Source organism: Haliotis rufescens, unplaced genomic scaffold (genome assembly GCF_023055435.1).
Source record: "Haliotis rufescens isolate VD_foot unplaced genomic scaffold, xgHalRufe1.0.p SCAF_3, whole genome shotgun sequence".
Taxonomy (NCBI): domain Eukaryota; kingdom Metazoa; phylum Mollusca; class Gastropoda; order Lepetellida; family Haliotidae; genus Haliotis; species Haliotis rufescens.
The window spans coordinates 1,055,393-1,070,601 of record NW_025964001.1 but is presented as its reverse complement, the minus strand read 5'-3'; the positions used below and the strand labels follow the sequence as shown (position 1 = coordinate 1,070,601).

The 15,209-nt window shown below is 40.1% G+C and overlaps 1 protein-coding gene across 8 annotated transcripts in view; it reads right to left on the bottom strand.

The window, feature by feature from the left end:
- The window catches only part of LOC125384427 (estrogen receptor-like), a 151,130-nt gene that overhangs the window by 90,059 nt on the left and 45,862 nt on the right, over nt 1-15,209 (bottom strand). For all 8 annotated transcript variants that reach the window (XM_048403530.1, XM_048403529.1, XM_048403532.1 and 5 more), the window contains exon 2: nt 13,923-13,966. The gene's annotated coding sequence lies outside the window, so the exon portion shown is untranslated. The remainder of the gene's footprint in view (nt 1-13,922; nt 13,967-15,209) is intronic.

The window sequence follows — 15,209 nt, the reverse complement described above, 5'->3', positions numbered from 1 at the left end:
TGTAACACAATATCTATCAACATTGCTGAACAAATTCTTAATGTACTGAAGAAATCTTCTAATATTGGTCCATTGAGCGAATGCAGCTTACACCTTATCTCTCTGTACATATTCTTACAAGCATCTCTAAATACTACATTAGGCCTGAAAGCTTAACCTTAACAGACTCCACTAGGCTGTCAGGGAACACTGTTTACAATTCGGAGAGTAATTGGCTGCACCATCAATACAATCGGTTTACAAACATGTATTTGTTTCCAAATTCATGACTAACTGAACATGGTATGTCCAGTGGACAGGGACAGCCACAGACCCCTCATGTCACACACAAACCAAAATGTTTTGAACTTGTACATTGTTTATGTGTGCGAGGATAAAACTACCAGTTGAAGTGGGTTGTGCCCCTGCCTGTGACAGGCCTTTGAAATGCAGATTCTGGTTCGAAAAACACATGACACACTCTAATTTCCTTTGCCAAGATGCTGTTTAAAGAGTGACGGCATATCGGGAAAGGGAATAAGAGGTATGGTTTTACGTCGCTTTTAGATATATTCCAGTCATATCATGACAGGAGACACCGGAAATGGGTCTTCACACATTGTACTTATGTGGGGAATCGAACCAGGGTCTTCGGTGTGAGGAGCCAACCACTCCTCTCTCTTCATTGTGTACTCCAGTACGGATTTGTATTGGATGGTATTTCCAGTGTTACGTCCTCACTCAAAACTCATTATGGCGTGTATAATGCGCATCCCTTCGGTAATGCAGTACATTATTTCTAAAGTCAGCTCTAAGAGTACAAATACAGACACCAACCAATAACACTCGTTATCAACCTGGTATGTGTTATTGGTGCCTTGTAGTTGTATAATCTGAAAAATGTAATGTGTCCCACCCCACTGCTGCAAGGAAACAAAGACACTGACCATGACATACTTCTCTCTGGGTCCATTCACCTGGACCCACTGCCTCAACAACCTTGGTTAGGTCATCATACTAATCAGTAGACACGAACAAACCACTTGACCGGTATATTGATCAGTAAACACCTACAACCTGACAACCACAGCTTTTACACACATACCACCTGACCACACCACAGCAATTTGTACACACGTGACACCTGACCACACCACAGCAATTTGTACACACGTGACACCTGACCACACCACAGCAATTTGTACCACCTGACCACCACACCGATCAGTACACACGTACCACCTAAACACCAAACCAATCAGTACACACGTACCATCACACCAATCAGTACCCACGTACCACCACACCAATCAGTACACATGTACCACCACACCAATCAATACACACGTACCACCACACCAATCAGTACACACGTACCACCTGACCACCCACACCAATCAGTACACACGTACCACCACACCAATCAGTACCCACGCACCACCACACCAATCAGTACACATGTACCACCACACCAATCAATACACACGTACCACCACACCAATCAGTACACATGTACCACCACACCAATCAATACACACGTACCACCACACCAATCAGTACACACGTACCACCACACCAATCAGTACACACGTACCACCAAACCAATCAGTACACACGTACCACCACACCAATCAGTACACACGTACCACCACACCAATCAGTACACACGTACCACCACACCAATCAGTACACACTTACCACCACACCAATCAGTACACACGTACCACCACACCAATCAGTACACACGTACCACCACACCAATCAGTACTCACATACCACCACACCAATCAGTACTCATGTACCACCACACCAATCAGTACACACGTACCACCACACCAATCAGTACACACGTACCACCACACCAATCAGTACTCATGTACCACCACACCAATCAGTACACACGTACCACCACACCAATCAGTACTCACGTACCACCACACCAATCAGTACTCACGTACCACCACACCAATCAGTACCCACGTACCACCACACCTATCAGTACTCACGTACCACCACACCAATCAGTACATACGTACCACCACACCAATCAGTACACACGTACCACCACACCAATCAGTACACACGTACCACCACACCAATCAGTACACACGTACCTCCTGACCACCCACACCATAAATCAAAACACATGTATGCAATCTAATCAGCTGGCTTATTATCAACCTGACTAATCCCAGTAATGACGTTTCATCCAAGATGTCCGCCGGCACTCACACTGACACGGATTGAGTGGCATGCCCTCCTTCAGCCAACACTGTATCGCCTTCATTCTGTTCCTGCATGACAGTCAGCAGACACAAAGACAAGACTTATGACACGAGCCAATAATGCCCCTTGTCTTGTCACCATGTGGACCGATGACAAATGGCCATACAGAAAACAGAAGTGTACACAGCACTCCATATTTTGTACAAGAAATTGACTACTGTACATTCTGTATTTGATACTGCTTATGAGCTATGTTTATTTACATATGTTGGATTCTTATGAGGAAAGGGCAGTGGGGTAGCTTGTGGGGACAAGTGTTTGCTTGTCATGCTGAAGACCCGAGTTCGCTCCCCTTCATGGGTACAATGTGTGAAGCCCAATTCTGGTGTCCCCTGCTGTGATATTACTGGAGTATTGCTAAAGCACTGTCATGGTGACTGATTTACGACACCCATTGTCTAAAGAACATTTAATTGCTGTTATTTATTAGATGCTAATCCTATTTGTTAATCCCCATTTTTGTGTACATCGACCGTCTGCCATCCTGAACAGGATGTGCAAGTATGTCACTGATGATTTGCTGTTTACATTTATATTTATTACTTACTAAATGTCAGGTGACCTTGGCTATATAAGCCTTGGTCCAGAGAGATTGAGAGAGGAGAGCAGAGAATGATTGAGAGAAGAAAAGGAGAGAAGGGGGGAAAAAAGGTCTTACCCTTAGCCTAGCTAGGGTTAGGCTGGATGCTCCGGGGCACCAAGACAACGAGCAATACCACTATGTGCTGACTTGGCACATAGTGTCATTTGTATGTATATATCTACATGTATAAAGTAAAACAGTATATACTGCAAGCCATCGTCTCCAAGTTGTCACTTCCTACTGAGAACCATACGTCGGCCTCTTGCATATACGAGTATGCAAATTGTTCATTAATCAACGTCAGACCGACACGCGTTGATAGTTCACTCACTTACTCACTCACTCACTCACTCACTCTTGTTGCAAATGCTTCTTAAACATATTTACTAAGGATGTGATATATTCTTACAAAATCCTTAATGGACACTCTTAATACCAGCAGCTTTCTGCCATTCCCATATTTCACAGCCACAAGTCATAACATCAAACATTGTACCAAGTCGGGAATCAAACATTTTTGGTGTGATGCGCGGAAGATTCTATTAGAAGCATCAACTTACATCTCTTTAAACAACAGATCGACTGGGACACATTGAGTTGTAGAGAACTGTAGATGTACTCTAAGAAGACAATGATGAAGCTGTGTGGTTCATCCACACACAAGAGCATATGTTTGTATAAAGATCAGCATACCAATAATTCAACTATCATCCCTTTTTCAAAAACCAAAAGATTTGACATTTTTCCTGTATTCAAGGATTCCTTCACAGAACAATGTTTAACCTACATAACTTTATTTTGGAGACTTAATGTTAGCCTACCCTGTGAAAACCAAAGTATGAAATTTGAGGAAGAAAGCACAACTCTCTGTAGGGACAATGACTCATCCATGAGCATGAACCAATACCAGAGGATCGGTGGGTTTGGCAGGAATAAAAACAGCAAAAACCATTCTCCCTTGCATGATGGTTGTATTATTTAGTTTAAAATGGCAGGAACGATTTACATAAATTCAAAAACTTATTCTTATCAATTTTGCATACTGAATTTCATTTTTAATTCTTCACTGAAACTAATGAACAGTTATTTTTTACCAACGCAACATGACTGCCTTTTATTACAGAGCTATAACAGCATCAGTAACAGCACTACTCGATCAATGCATATCTTCAAATAATATTCTAAATAATCTATAAGGAAACTACAAAACAAAAGTAAGATTGGTGAAATTGTCTTCCTTATTTACACAACAATGAGGAATCAATGGCTTAAACACCACTACAAAATACAAGGTTTTTGCTCTGGGCAAATTTTCATACAAAACAATTATTCCCACCAAGAGACATTTCCTTCTGTGTTCCATAACAGTTTCACATTAATAAAAATGTTCATTCCTGTTACATTCACATCATAAATGAACTCCAAACATCACACATAAAAAACATAAATATTTTGCTTTCATTTTGTAGAACTATAAAGTTACTCAAGACCTACTATAATGTGAAGTGGATTTGACAGACAGACAACACATCCTTCACCCACCTCTGAACTGGGAAAGTCAGGACACAATCCACTCAAGGAGTACTTCCACAGTTACCCCCACTTCTAAGAATGGTGTCTCGCTTCCTGTTGAGTCTGTGACAATACCGCATATATTCCTTCCTGGCACCAGGTGTTATAAACTTATATCATCACCTGTCCACAGCAGCACTGAATCCACACAGCTTCCCAGTCACAGTCTAACATTGCAGAGGCTGCATCCAAACATACATAACCTTGCTGGGTTCGGGGAGGATTGGACATATTGTATTATTGGTAGGCTATGGTGAACCGGGGTCATGTCTTGGTCAGAGCAGAATAACTGCCCACTGATGGCTATAAATAGCCTGTTGACCTGGCACTGAACCCACTACCTGGTCTCCGGCAGAGCTATCCTCACATGACCCCATGGAAACCTGGGCAGTGGCAGCCATGGTGTCAGGCAGTGGGGGACCCCCCTCCTTCCCCCCTAATCACTGTCCACCCTTCTTCCCACCCATCTCAAGGCTGTATCCTCAGATGAACCCTGCCTTTGTGAGAGGGAGAGCTCGGGGGGGCTTCCATATTGTCTCCTTTCTCTTGTCAGTGATCGCCCCTCATGGATTTTACTATAATTATATATCCCTCATCTTTTGGAATTTATCCTCTACTTATTATAATCCCCCAGACACTCTCTCATTAAATGATTCAGGATGAAAAATGTAAACGGAAGTGTAAAAAATGTCTTCAAGGTCATATAAGTTTTTGCTACAGAAAAATATCAACTTACAAAACCAATTGCTATGTTAAAGAAATAAATGTAGAAGATTTTAATTAACTTTTGATGTTATTTTCTTCATACAAACATTTGAAACATAATTTGTTTGATAGGCATTACTAAGAAGTTGACGGATGACAAAGTAAAGAGCATTTATGGATAACAACTTCTTTATTTACAGTAAAGGCGACTTTTCGGCATAGATCCCCATAGCCTTGCTTGACAACAGTATAAGGATCTATACTGAAATGTCACCTTTACAGTATATAAAGAAGTTGTTATCCATACATTATCTCTACTTTGTCATTTGAAACATCATCATATATTTCTTACTTCTTTCATACTTTGGTACAATCCATAATCATTCAACTAAATATATTATTCATTTTTGTCTGTCATTTTTTTATATTTATTTGAAATATTGTCTTTGACCGAACATTTGGAAATATGTTTTCGTTGCTACTCTATGAAGTCCATGCATATCTACTGCATTCATAAACATCGCTATGGCACGATGAAGAATACACTACATGGTCAGGACCACAACAATCAACAACTACACTCCATGATAACATACAACTACACGTTCAGTAATCATTGTAATATCTTAGATTAACTACTTTGATCCTTAAATCCTTCCCTAAACATCCTCAACTTAATCAACTTTGGAAGAATGTCTCTGTGACCACTGCTCATTCCTTTAAGACGAACACTATTTCACGTCTTGTTGTAAATATTAACATGTAAGGCACTCCCTATTTAATTCTTTTTCCTAAAAAGAAATAAGTATTTTGAAAGCCTTACAGACAAAAAACTAGCTTATTCTTTTCAAATATCGAACCAGGTAACTAAGACATAATCAGCTGTCACATATACAATTTAAATAAACCTAAAATACTCATTTACGTTATAACAGAAAATTTATGTATAGGTACCTTGAATTGTCATCTTGACTGATTATGCATGTTTATATAGTTCATAAAATAATGGGATTGTTACTGCATGGAACACCTGCACAATAGATACCTCTTTAATAAGTCAATTTCAATATCTGCTGTGATACACACAAACATGGCAATTATTTATTTGATATCAAATTACAAAAATGCCAAGGTTATGGTAAATTTCAATATCGCTGCGATAAACACAAACGTGGCAATTTTTATTTGATGCCAAATTACAAAAATGCTAATGTAATGGTGAAACAATGCTCAAGAGAGTCAGTGTAGCATATAGTGGTATTTAATGTAATGTTCCTATTGCTGGTGACTGAGGTTGGCCCAGGTGAAGTCCAGTCGGTGGTGGACCCAGCATGACCCGAGGCCCGCTGGAGTATGTGCAGGCAGCACAGGCATGTCGGCTAAACAAGATCAAGTCCCACTGCAGTCAGTGGTCAGCCTAGCCCGTTGCAGGGGTCAACGCCCGGTCACACCACTCGCTGTGTGACCAGGTGGCTGTGGTCTTTGTCAGCCCATGGACACAATGCCATTTCAAGGCTGATGTAACAGTGTACACATTACAGTTCCACCAACTCCACACAGCCGATATACACAGTCAGGGCCAGTGTGTGGCCTTATCTGACAATCAGTGAGCATAATGACGCAGTGTAATTTGGCTGTTGTGGGTATACATCCTGGCCACTGCTTATATCAACACACAGTTTTCAGCCAATCAACACTAGGCTTGAGCAGAACCACAGAGGTGTCCTGAGACGGAGTGAGACGAAGGCCGAGGCATGTGGCACGCAGTCAGCCATGTAGCCAGCCATCCTGGCTGAAGTAGCCATGTTAGGCTGACCCAGGTCACGCGAGGGCAGGCCAAGGGCAGGCCAAAGATGAGGATGCTGCTAATGCTGCAGCCACAGTTGACGTTCTGCAGCCGCCATTGCTTATGTTGATGAGCTAGTTTCACATGTAGATTGAGATAACAAAATTTATATTCTGTACAAGTGACAGTTTATTTACAAGATCTTTAAAGCAATACCTGTCAGTATTATCATATTGATACAGAAAATGTTCTAAAACATACCATCACATCATTAATTAATAATATATTGTTTTTGACATTTCCGGAGGGGAGGACGTAAATATTGGTCTCCTTGGAAATATTGGTAGTTTATCAACATATTTATCATGTTTATGTAATGAATCTACATTCACGATAATAAAAGATGGCTTTAGTTTGGCAGGTAGTATGAATAGCTGTCTTGCATTGCCAGTAGCAATCACATAGAATAAAGCTCAGTGATACGCTGAAAATATATGATTATGATAGAAATAAATGACTCCATTTAAATTGAAAAGGAGCCCCAGTGAGATGGGAGATTTAGAATCTGAACCCGAGGAAAATCTAGACTTGCTTCTTTAGGGCTTCAGCATTACAGAAAGGGCTGGGTGGAAGGGAAAATATAATGGTTCAGGGATTGAGACAGACTTGCAATCACCAGGTCACATGTTTTGTCGAAATCCTTTAAACAACTTCAGTGTCACTTCCTTCCTACTGTAAACTGGTAAAAACTGTCTGGCCGGAATTCCTTTAATTTAATATATTAGTGTTGTCTTAGCATCTTAACTGTAGGCCTCTCGTGGGGATCTTGGGTTAGAACAGGTCCCCAGCAACCTATGCAACCAAATGGATCTGGTTGACTGCATGTCATAATACCCTGGTTCGTTGCTCATAACATCAATCACTGGTTTGTCTGGTGTGGACCTGAATATTTACAGACCACTGTCATATAGCTGAGTGCGGAGTTAAACAACAAACAATAGTATTTGTTTGTTTGTTGTTTAACGCTGCAATCATCAATATTTAAGCTATAGTATTTAAGGCCAGTAAATAATCAAGTCAATCCAGTGATTGACATCACGAGCATCGATCCACACAATTGGGATATGATGATGTGCTTCAACCAAGTCCTGACCACCCAATCCCGTCACCTCTTATGACAAGCATAATCGCCTTTTACGGCAAGCATGGGTTGCTGAAGACCTGTTCTACCCCGGATCTTCACAGGCCTGCAAGCATGGGTTGCTGAAGACCTATTCTTCCCCGGATCTTCACAGGCTGGCAAGCATGGGTTGCTGAAGACTTATTCTATCCCGGATCTTCACAGGCCGGCAAGCATGGGTTGCTGAAGACTTATTCTACCCCGGATCTTCACAGGCCGGCAAGCATGTGTTGCTGAAGACCAGTTCTACCCCGGATCATCACGGGCCGGCAAGCATGCGTTGCTGAAGACCTATTCTACCCCGGATCTTCACAGGCTGGCAAGCATGGGTTGCTGAAGACCTGTTCTACCCCGGATCTTCACAGGCCGGCAAGCATGGGTTGCTGAAGACCTATTCTACCCCGGATCTTCACAGGCCGGCAAGCATGGGTTGCTTCAGGACCTATTCTACCCCGGATCTTCACAGGCTGGCAAGCATGGGTTGCTGAAGACCTATTCTACCCCGGATCTTCACAGGCTGGCAAACATGGGTTGCTGAAGACCTATTCTACCCCAGATCTTCACAGGTCCCAAAGGGACAAATGGCAAGGTAGTTCATTAATATGCATAATGATTAGTAGAATTGATCAAAGCAATTTTGAATACTTACCAAGAAATAGCCGATTACAAATGGAAAATTTATATATGCTGCTGATAGTGGATGATCGTATATCTTGGCAGTATCAGTTTAGTCATACACAGTAAGGATATCCTTACATTTTCTGGAAACATTTATAAACATACACTTAACTTAGGGAACTAAGGGGAGGGATACATCATAGGATGTAAAGGGGATGCAAGCAGTCTTGCACCATGACTATGGAATATATATACTTCCTGTAGACTTATCACAGGACACAGTTATTCACATGTCCTCTATCCAAGGCCACATGGTGTGATTCATTGTCCACACTTTTCACTGTATTTTGTTATCATGCTCATTGTCATTATTTAACAATATAGCTATGACTCTAATACAACATGATGTGTGTCTCTCTTGGAACGGAGACACTGCTTAAAGCCGCATTTGTAGTAGGAACTACAGCACCCTCGGTGGGCGGAGCTTATACGAGTGATCTGACAGGTCAATATGACAGTATGATAACACACAAGTCATTGGTTCATGCGTAAACAATATAAATGGTTTTACTTAGGACTGGCACATCTTGTAAAATACATCACTTCTGCAGATACACATTTAGCTATTGCAAGGTTGCTTCATAATGCAGAAAAATATGGAAACTTGAGTCATTAAAACAAATGACTTATAACCATGATGACCTTCTATATATACCATTATAAAGTGGCACAGTACTATTCACTATTATACCATATAACTTCCATCAGAATGTAGAGACGTACTGTTTTGTATCAATATTAAAAGAATATAGCAATGCAACAATGTTAAATAGCTATAGTGTAGTTTTTATTAGCTAAATAGTAGAACATTTATATACATAGTATATATGGAATATAAAATAGTATACTATCAACACTCAGTCCAAGTGTTAAATACAAGCAACAAACAGTGCTAGTTAAAAATTTATACACATTGTACACTATTTCATATACAATATACACTGTCAGCACTCAGTCCTAGTTTTATATCCTGTCAGCACTCAGTCCTAGTTTTATATAACGTCAGCACTCAGTCCTAGTTTTATATACTGTCAGCACTCAGTCCTAGTTTTACATACTGTCACAATCAGTCCTAGTTTCATATACTGTCACAATCAGTCCTAGTTTCATATACTGTGAACACTCAATCCTAGTTTTATATACTGTGAACACTCAATCCTAGTTTTATATACTGTGAACATTCAATCCTAGTTTTATATACTGTGAACACTCAGTCCTAGCTTTATATACTGTCAGCACTCAATCATAGTTTCATATACTGTCAACACTCAATCCTAGTTTTATATACTGTGAACACCCAATCCTAGTTTTATATACTGTGAACACTCAGTACTAGTTTTATATACTGTCAGCACTCAATCATAGTTTCATATACTGTCAACACTCAATCCTAGTTTTATATACCGTCAGCACTCAGTCCTAGTTTTATATACTGTCAACACACAGTTAAAGTTTTATTAAGTGACAACACTCAGTCCTAGTTTTATATACCGTCAGCACTCAGTCCTAGTTTTATATACTGTCAACACTCAGTCCTAGTTTTATATACTGTCAACACTCAATCCGAGCTTCATATACTGTCCACAATATGTCCCAGTTTCATATACTGTCAATACTCAATCCTAGTTTCATATACTGTCAACACTCAATCCTAGTTTTATATACGCTCAGCACTCAAACCTAGTTTCATATACTGTCAACACACAGTTAAAGTTTTATAAAGTGACAACACTCAGTCCTAGTTTTATATACCGTCAGCACTCAGTCCTAGTTTTATATACTGTCACAATCAGTCCTAGTTTTATATACTGTCACAATCAGTCCTAGTTTCATATACTGTCAACACTCAATCCTAGTTTTATATACTGTCAGCACTCAAACCTAGTTTCATATACTGTCAACACACAGTTAAAGTTTTATAAAGTGACAACACTCAGTCCTAGTTTTATATACCGTCAGCACTCAGTCCTAGTTTTATATACTGTCAACACTCAGTCCTAGTTTTATATACTGTCAACACTCAAACCTAGTTTCATATACTGTCAACACACAGTTAAAGTTTTATAAAGTGACAACACTCAGTCCTAGTTTTATATACTGTCAACACTCAGTCCTAGTTTTATATACTGTCAACACTCAATCCGAGCTTCATATACTGTCCACAATATGTCCCAGTTTCATATACTGTCAACACTCAGTCCTAGTTTTATATACTGTCAACACTCAATCCGAGCTTCATATACTGTCCACAATATGTCCCAGTTTCATATACTGTCAATACTCAATCCTAGTTTCATATACTGTCAACACTCAATCCTAGTTTTATATACTGTGAACACCCAATCCTAGTTTTATATACTGTGAACACTCAGTCCTAGTTTTATATACTGTCAGCACTCAATCATAGTTTCATATACTGTCAACACTCAATCCTAGTTTTATATACCGTCAGCACTCAGTCCTAGTTTTATATACTGTCACAATCAGTCCTAGTTTTATATACTGTCACAATCAGTCCTAGTTTTATATACTGTCACAATCAGTCCTAGTTTCATATACTGTCAACACTCAATCCTAGTTTTATATACTGTCAGCACTCAAACCTAGTTTCATATACTGTCAACACACAGTTAAAGTTTTATAAAGTGACAACACTCAGTCCTAGTTTTATATACCGTCAGCACTCAGTCCTAGTTTTATATACTGTCAACACTCAGTCCTAGTTTTATATACTGTCAACACTCAAACGTAGTTTCATATACTGTCAACACACAGCTAAAGTTTTATAAAGTGACAACACTCAGTCCTAGTTTTATATACTGTCAACACTCAGTCCTAGTTTTATATACTGTCAACACTCTGTCCTAGTTTTATATACTCTCACCACTCTGTCCTAGTTTTATATACTGTCAACACTCAATCCTAGTTTCATATACTGTCAACACTCTGTCCTAGTTTTATATACTCTCACCACTCTGTCCTAGTTTTATATACTGTCAACACTCAATCCTAGTTTTATATACTGTCAACACTCAAATCTAGTTGTATATACTCTCACCACTCTGTCCTAGTTTTATATACTGTCAACACTCAGTCCTAGTTTTATATACTCTCACCACTCTGTCCTAGTTTTATATACTGTCAACACTCAATCCTAGTTTCATATACTGTCAACACTCTGTCCTAGTTTTATATACTCTCACCACTCTGTCCTAGTTTTATATACTGTCAACACTCAATCCTAGTTTTATATACTGTCAACACTCAAATCTAGTTTTATATACTCTCACCACTCTGTCCTAGTTTTATATACTGTCAACACTCAGTCCTAGGTTTATATACTGTCAACATTGTCCCAGTTTTACATGCTACCAACAATCACCCAGTCATGCCCGGAAACATTCCCCAACATGTCAGCTTTTTCCTTTTTCGTGATTTCCAAACGGAACACATGAAATTGACAGACTAGAATGGATGACATAAGCTGACATATTACCCCCGAGGCCAAGTTCACTGAAGACATTGCCCTGGCTCTTCTTGTGTCTCAGGCTAATTAATCAACATATATATATTTGCAGGTGACATCTGAAAAATATGAATAGGCAAGAGGGCGGTTTATTTTCCTCTCGGTCATTACCCGTGCACGGGTTCAGGAGTTCAGCATGTAAAATGCTCAAATGATCGAATTTGATGAAAATAATTTTCTAATTGCAACATAGATACCAATTGCAATATTTTTGCCTTAAAACCCTAAAAGTCAAGGATACAAATTTGAGAATAATATGTCATGAATATTGAGTCAAGTTTTTCTAATATGTAACTTGGGCTTCTCAACTGTAGCCTGTTTCAGTGAGAGAAGATGACACAACCTGGATGGTAGATAGAAAGTCACTGAAAGGATGAACCTCATCATCATCATCATCATCATCAGCAGCAGCAGCAGCAGCAGCAACAAATTATTTGTTTAATCATGCAACCAACAAGGACTAGCAGAAAGTATCAACAATCCCAGCTCTCTGTCTTCTGGGAATTCTACGTTAACAATTTCAACTTTCTTTCTCCTGGGAATTCTACATCAACAATCTCAGATATCTGTCAGTGGTGTCTAGGATTTCTACATCAACAATCTCAGATATCTGTCAATGGTGTCTAGGATTTCTACATCAACAATCTCAGATTTCTATCAATGGTGTCTGGGAATTCTACATCAACAATCTCAGATTTCTGTCTCCTGGGAATTCTACAACAACAATCTCAGATTTCTGTCTCCTGGGAATTCTACATCAACAATCTCAGATATCTGTCAATGGTGTCTAGGATTTCTACATCAACAATCTCAGATATCTGTCAATGGTGTCTAGGATTTCTACATCAACAATCACAGATATCTGTCAATGGTGTCTAGGATTTCTACATCAACAATCTCAGATATCTGTCAATGATGTCTAGGATTTCTACATCAACAATCTCAGATATCTGTCAATGGTGTCTAGGATTTCTACATCAACAATCTCAGATATCTGTCAATGGTGTCTAGGATTTCTACATCAACAATCTCAGATATCTGTCAATTGTGTCTAGGATTTCTACATCAACAATCTCAGATATCTGTCAATGGTGTCTAGGATTTCTACATCAACAATCTCAGATATCTATCAATGGTGTCTGGGATTTCTTCATCAACAATCCCAGATATCTGTCAATGGTGTCTAGGATTTCTACATCAACAATCTCAGATATCTGTCAATGGTGTCTAGGATTTCTACATCAACAATCTCAGATATCTGTCAATGGTGTCTAGGATTTCAACATCAACAATCCCAGATATCTGTCAATGGTGTCTAGGATTTCTACATCAACAATCTCAGATATCTGTCAATGGTGTCTAGGATATCTACACCAACCATCTCAGGTATCTGTCATCTGGGACTTCATACCTGGAAAGTGGTTGTTTTTTGTATACTGGGGCAGGACAGAGAAGAATCTTAGGCCCCCAGCCAAGGTAATGGTTCCTGACAGCCTGTGTGGGGTAATAGTTGTCTTAAAGCGGGACTCCTGAAAAGGCTGCATTCATAAACAAAACGAAATGAAAATGCAGCCTGAAATGTTTGATTTCAAAAGCAGTTTCTTTGATGAATGTCATCTGTACGTACCTCATTGTGATTCCATAGCGGCTTGTGCCTATTAGTGTCCCATGCTGAAAAATAAAGGTCATCAATCAGCGAGTGAGTCAACATCATTTATACAGATTGTTTGTTTGTTGTTTAATGCAGCTATATGACGGTGGTCTGTAAATAATCAAGTCTGGACCAGACAATCCAGTGATTGATATCATGAGCATCAATGCACATAATGGGGATACGAAGACATGCATCAACCAAGTCAGCGAGCCTGACCACACGATTCGGTCAGTCGCCCCTTACGACAAGAACGGGTTGCTGAAGACTATACCCTTTGTGACTATGTAATATTCAGGGTTAGAAACTAACAGTTTTCGTCCACTAGTCCTTATAATGATAACGTATAGCAAAACCCTTAAAAAGGGCAAATTTCTACTAGTCCTTATGATACCTTTACCATTGGGCAGTTTGGCAAGGACTATAGGACTAGTGCCAATTTCTAATGCTGATAATATGCAGATGCCGCATATCATATCCCACTTCTGATCTAACCTTGTCAAACATGCAGGTTCAAAACTATACCCTTACACTTTCCTTATGTTACTGCTCTGTCATTGACATCACAGCCCTGCCATTGACATCACAGCTCTGCCTGCCATTGATGTCACAGCACTGCCATTGACATCACAGCTCTGTTATTGATATCACAACTCTGTCATTGACATCACAGCTCTGCCTGCCATTGACGTCACACCTCTGCCATTGACATCAAAGCTCTGCCTGCCATTGACATCACAGCTCTGCCTGACATTGACGTCACAGCTCTGTCATTGACATCACATCTCTGCCTGCCATTGACATCACATCTCTGTCTGCCATTGACATCTAAGCTCTGCCTGCCATTGATGTCACAGCTCTGTCATTGACATCACATCTCTGCCTGCGATTGACGTCACAGCTCTGTCATTGACATCACAGAACTGCCATTGACGTCACAGCTCTGCCTGCCATTCACGTCACAGCTCTGCCATTGACATCACAGAACTGCCATTGACGTCACAGCTCTGCCTGCCATTGACATCACAGCTCTGCCATTGACTACACAGCACTGCCACTGACGTCACAGCTCTGCCATTTACATCACAGCACTGCCATTGACGTCACAGCTCTGCCTGCCATTGACGTCACAGCCCTGCCATTGACATCACAGCACTGCCATTGACTTCACAGCTCTGCCATTGACATCACAGCTCTGTGATTGACATCACAGCTCTGCCTACCATTGACATCACAGCTCTGCCATTGACATCACAGCTCTGC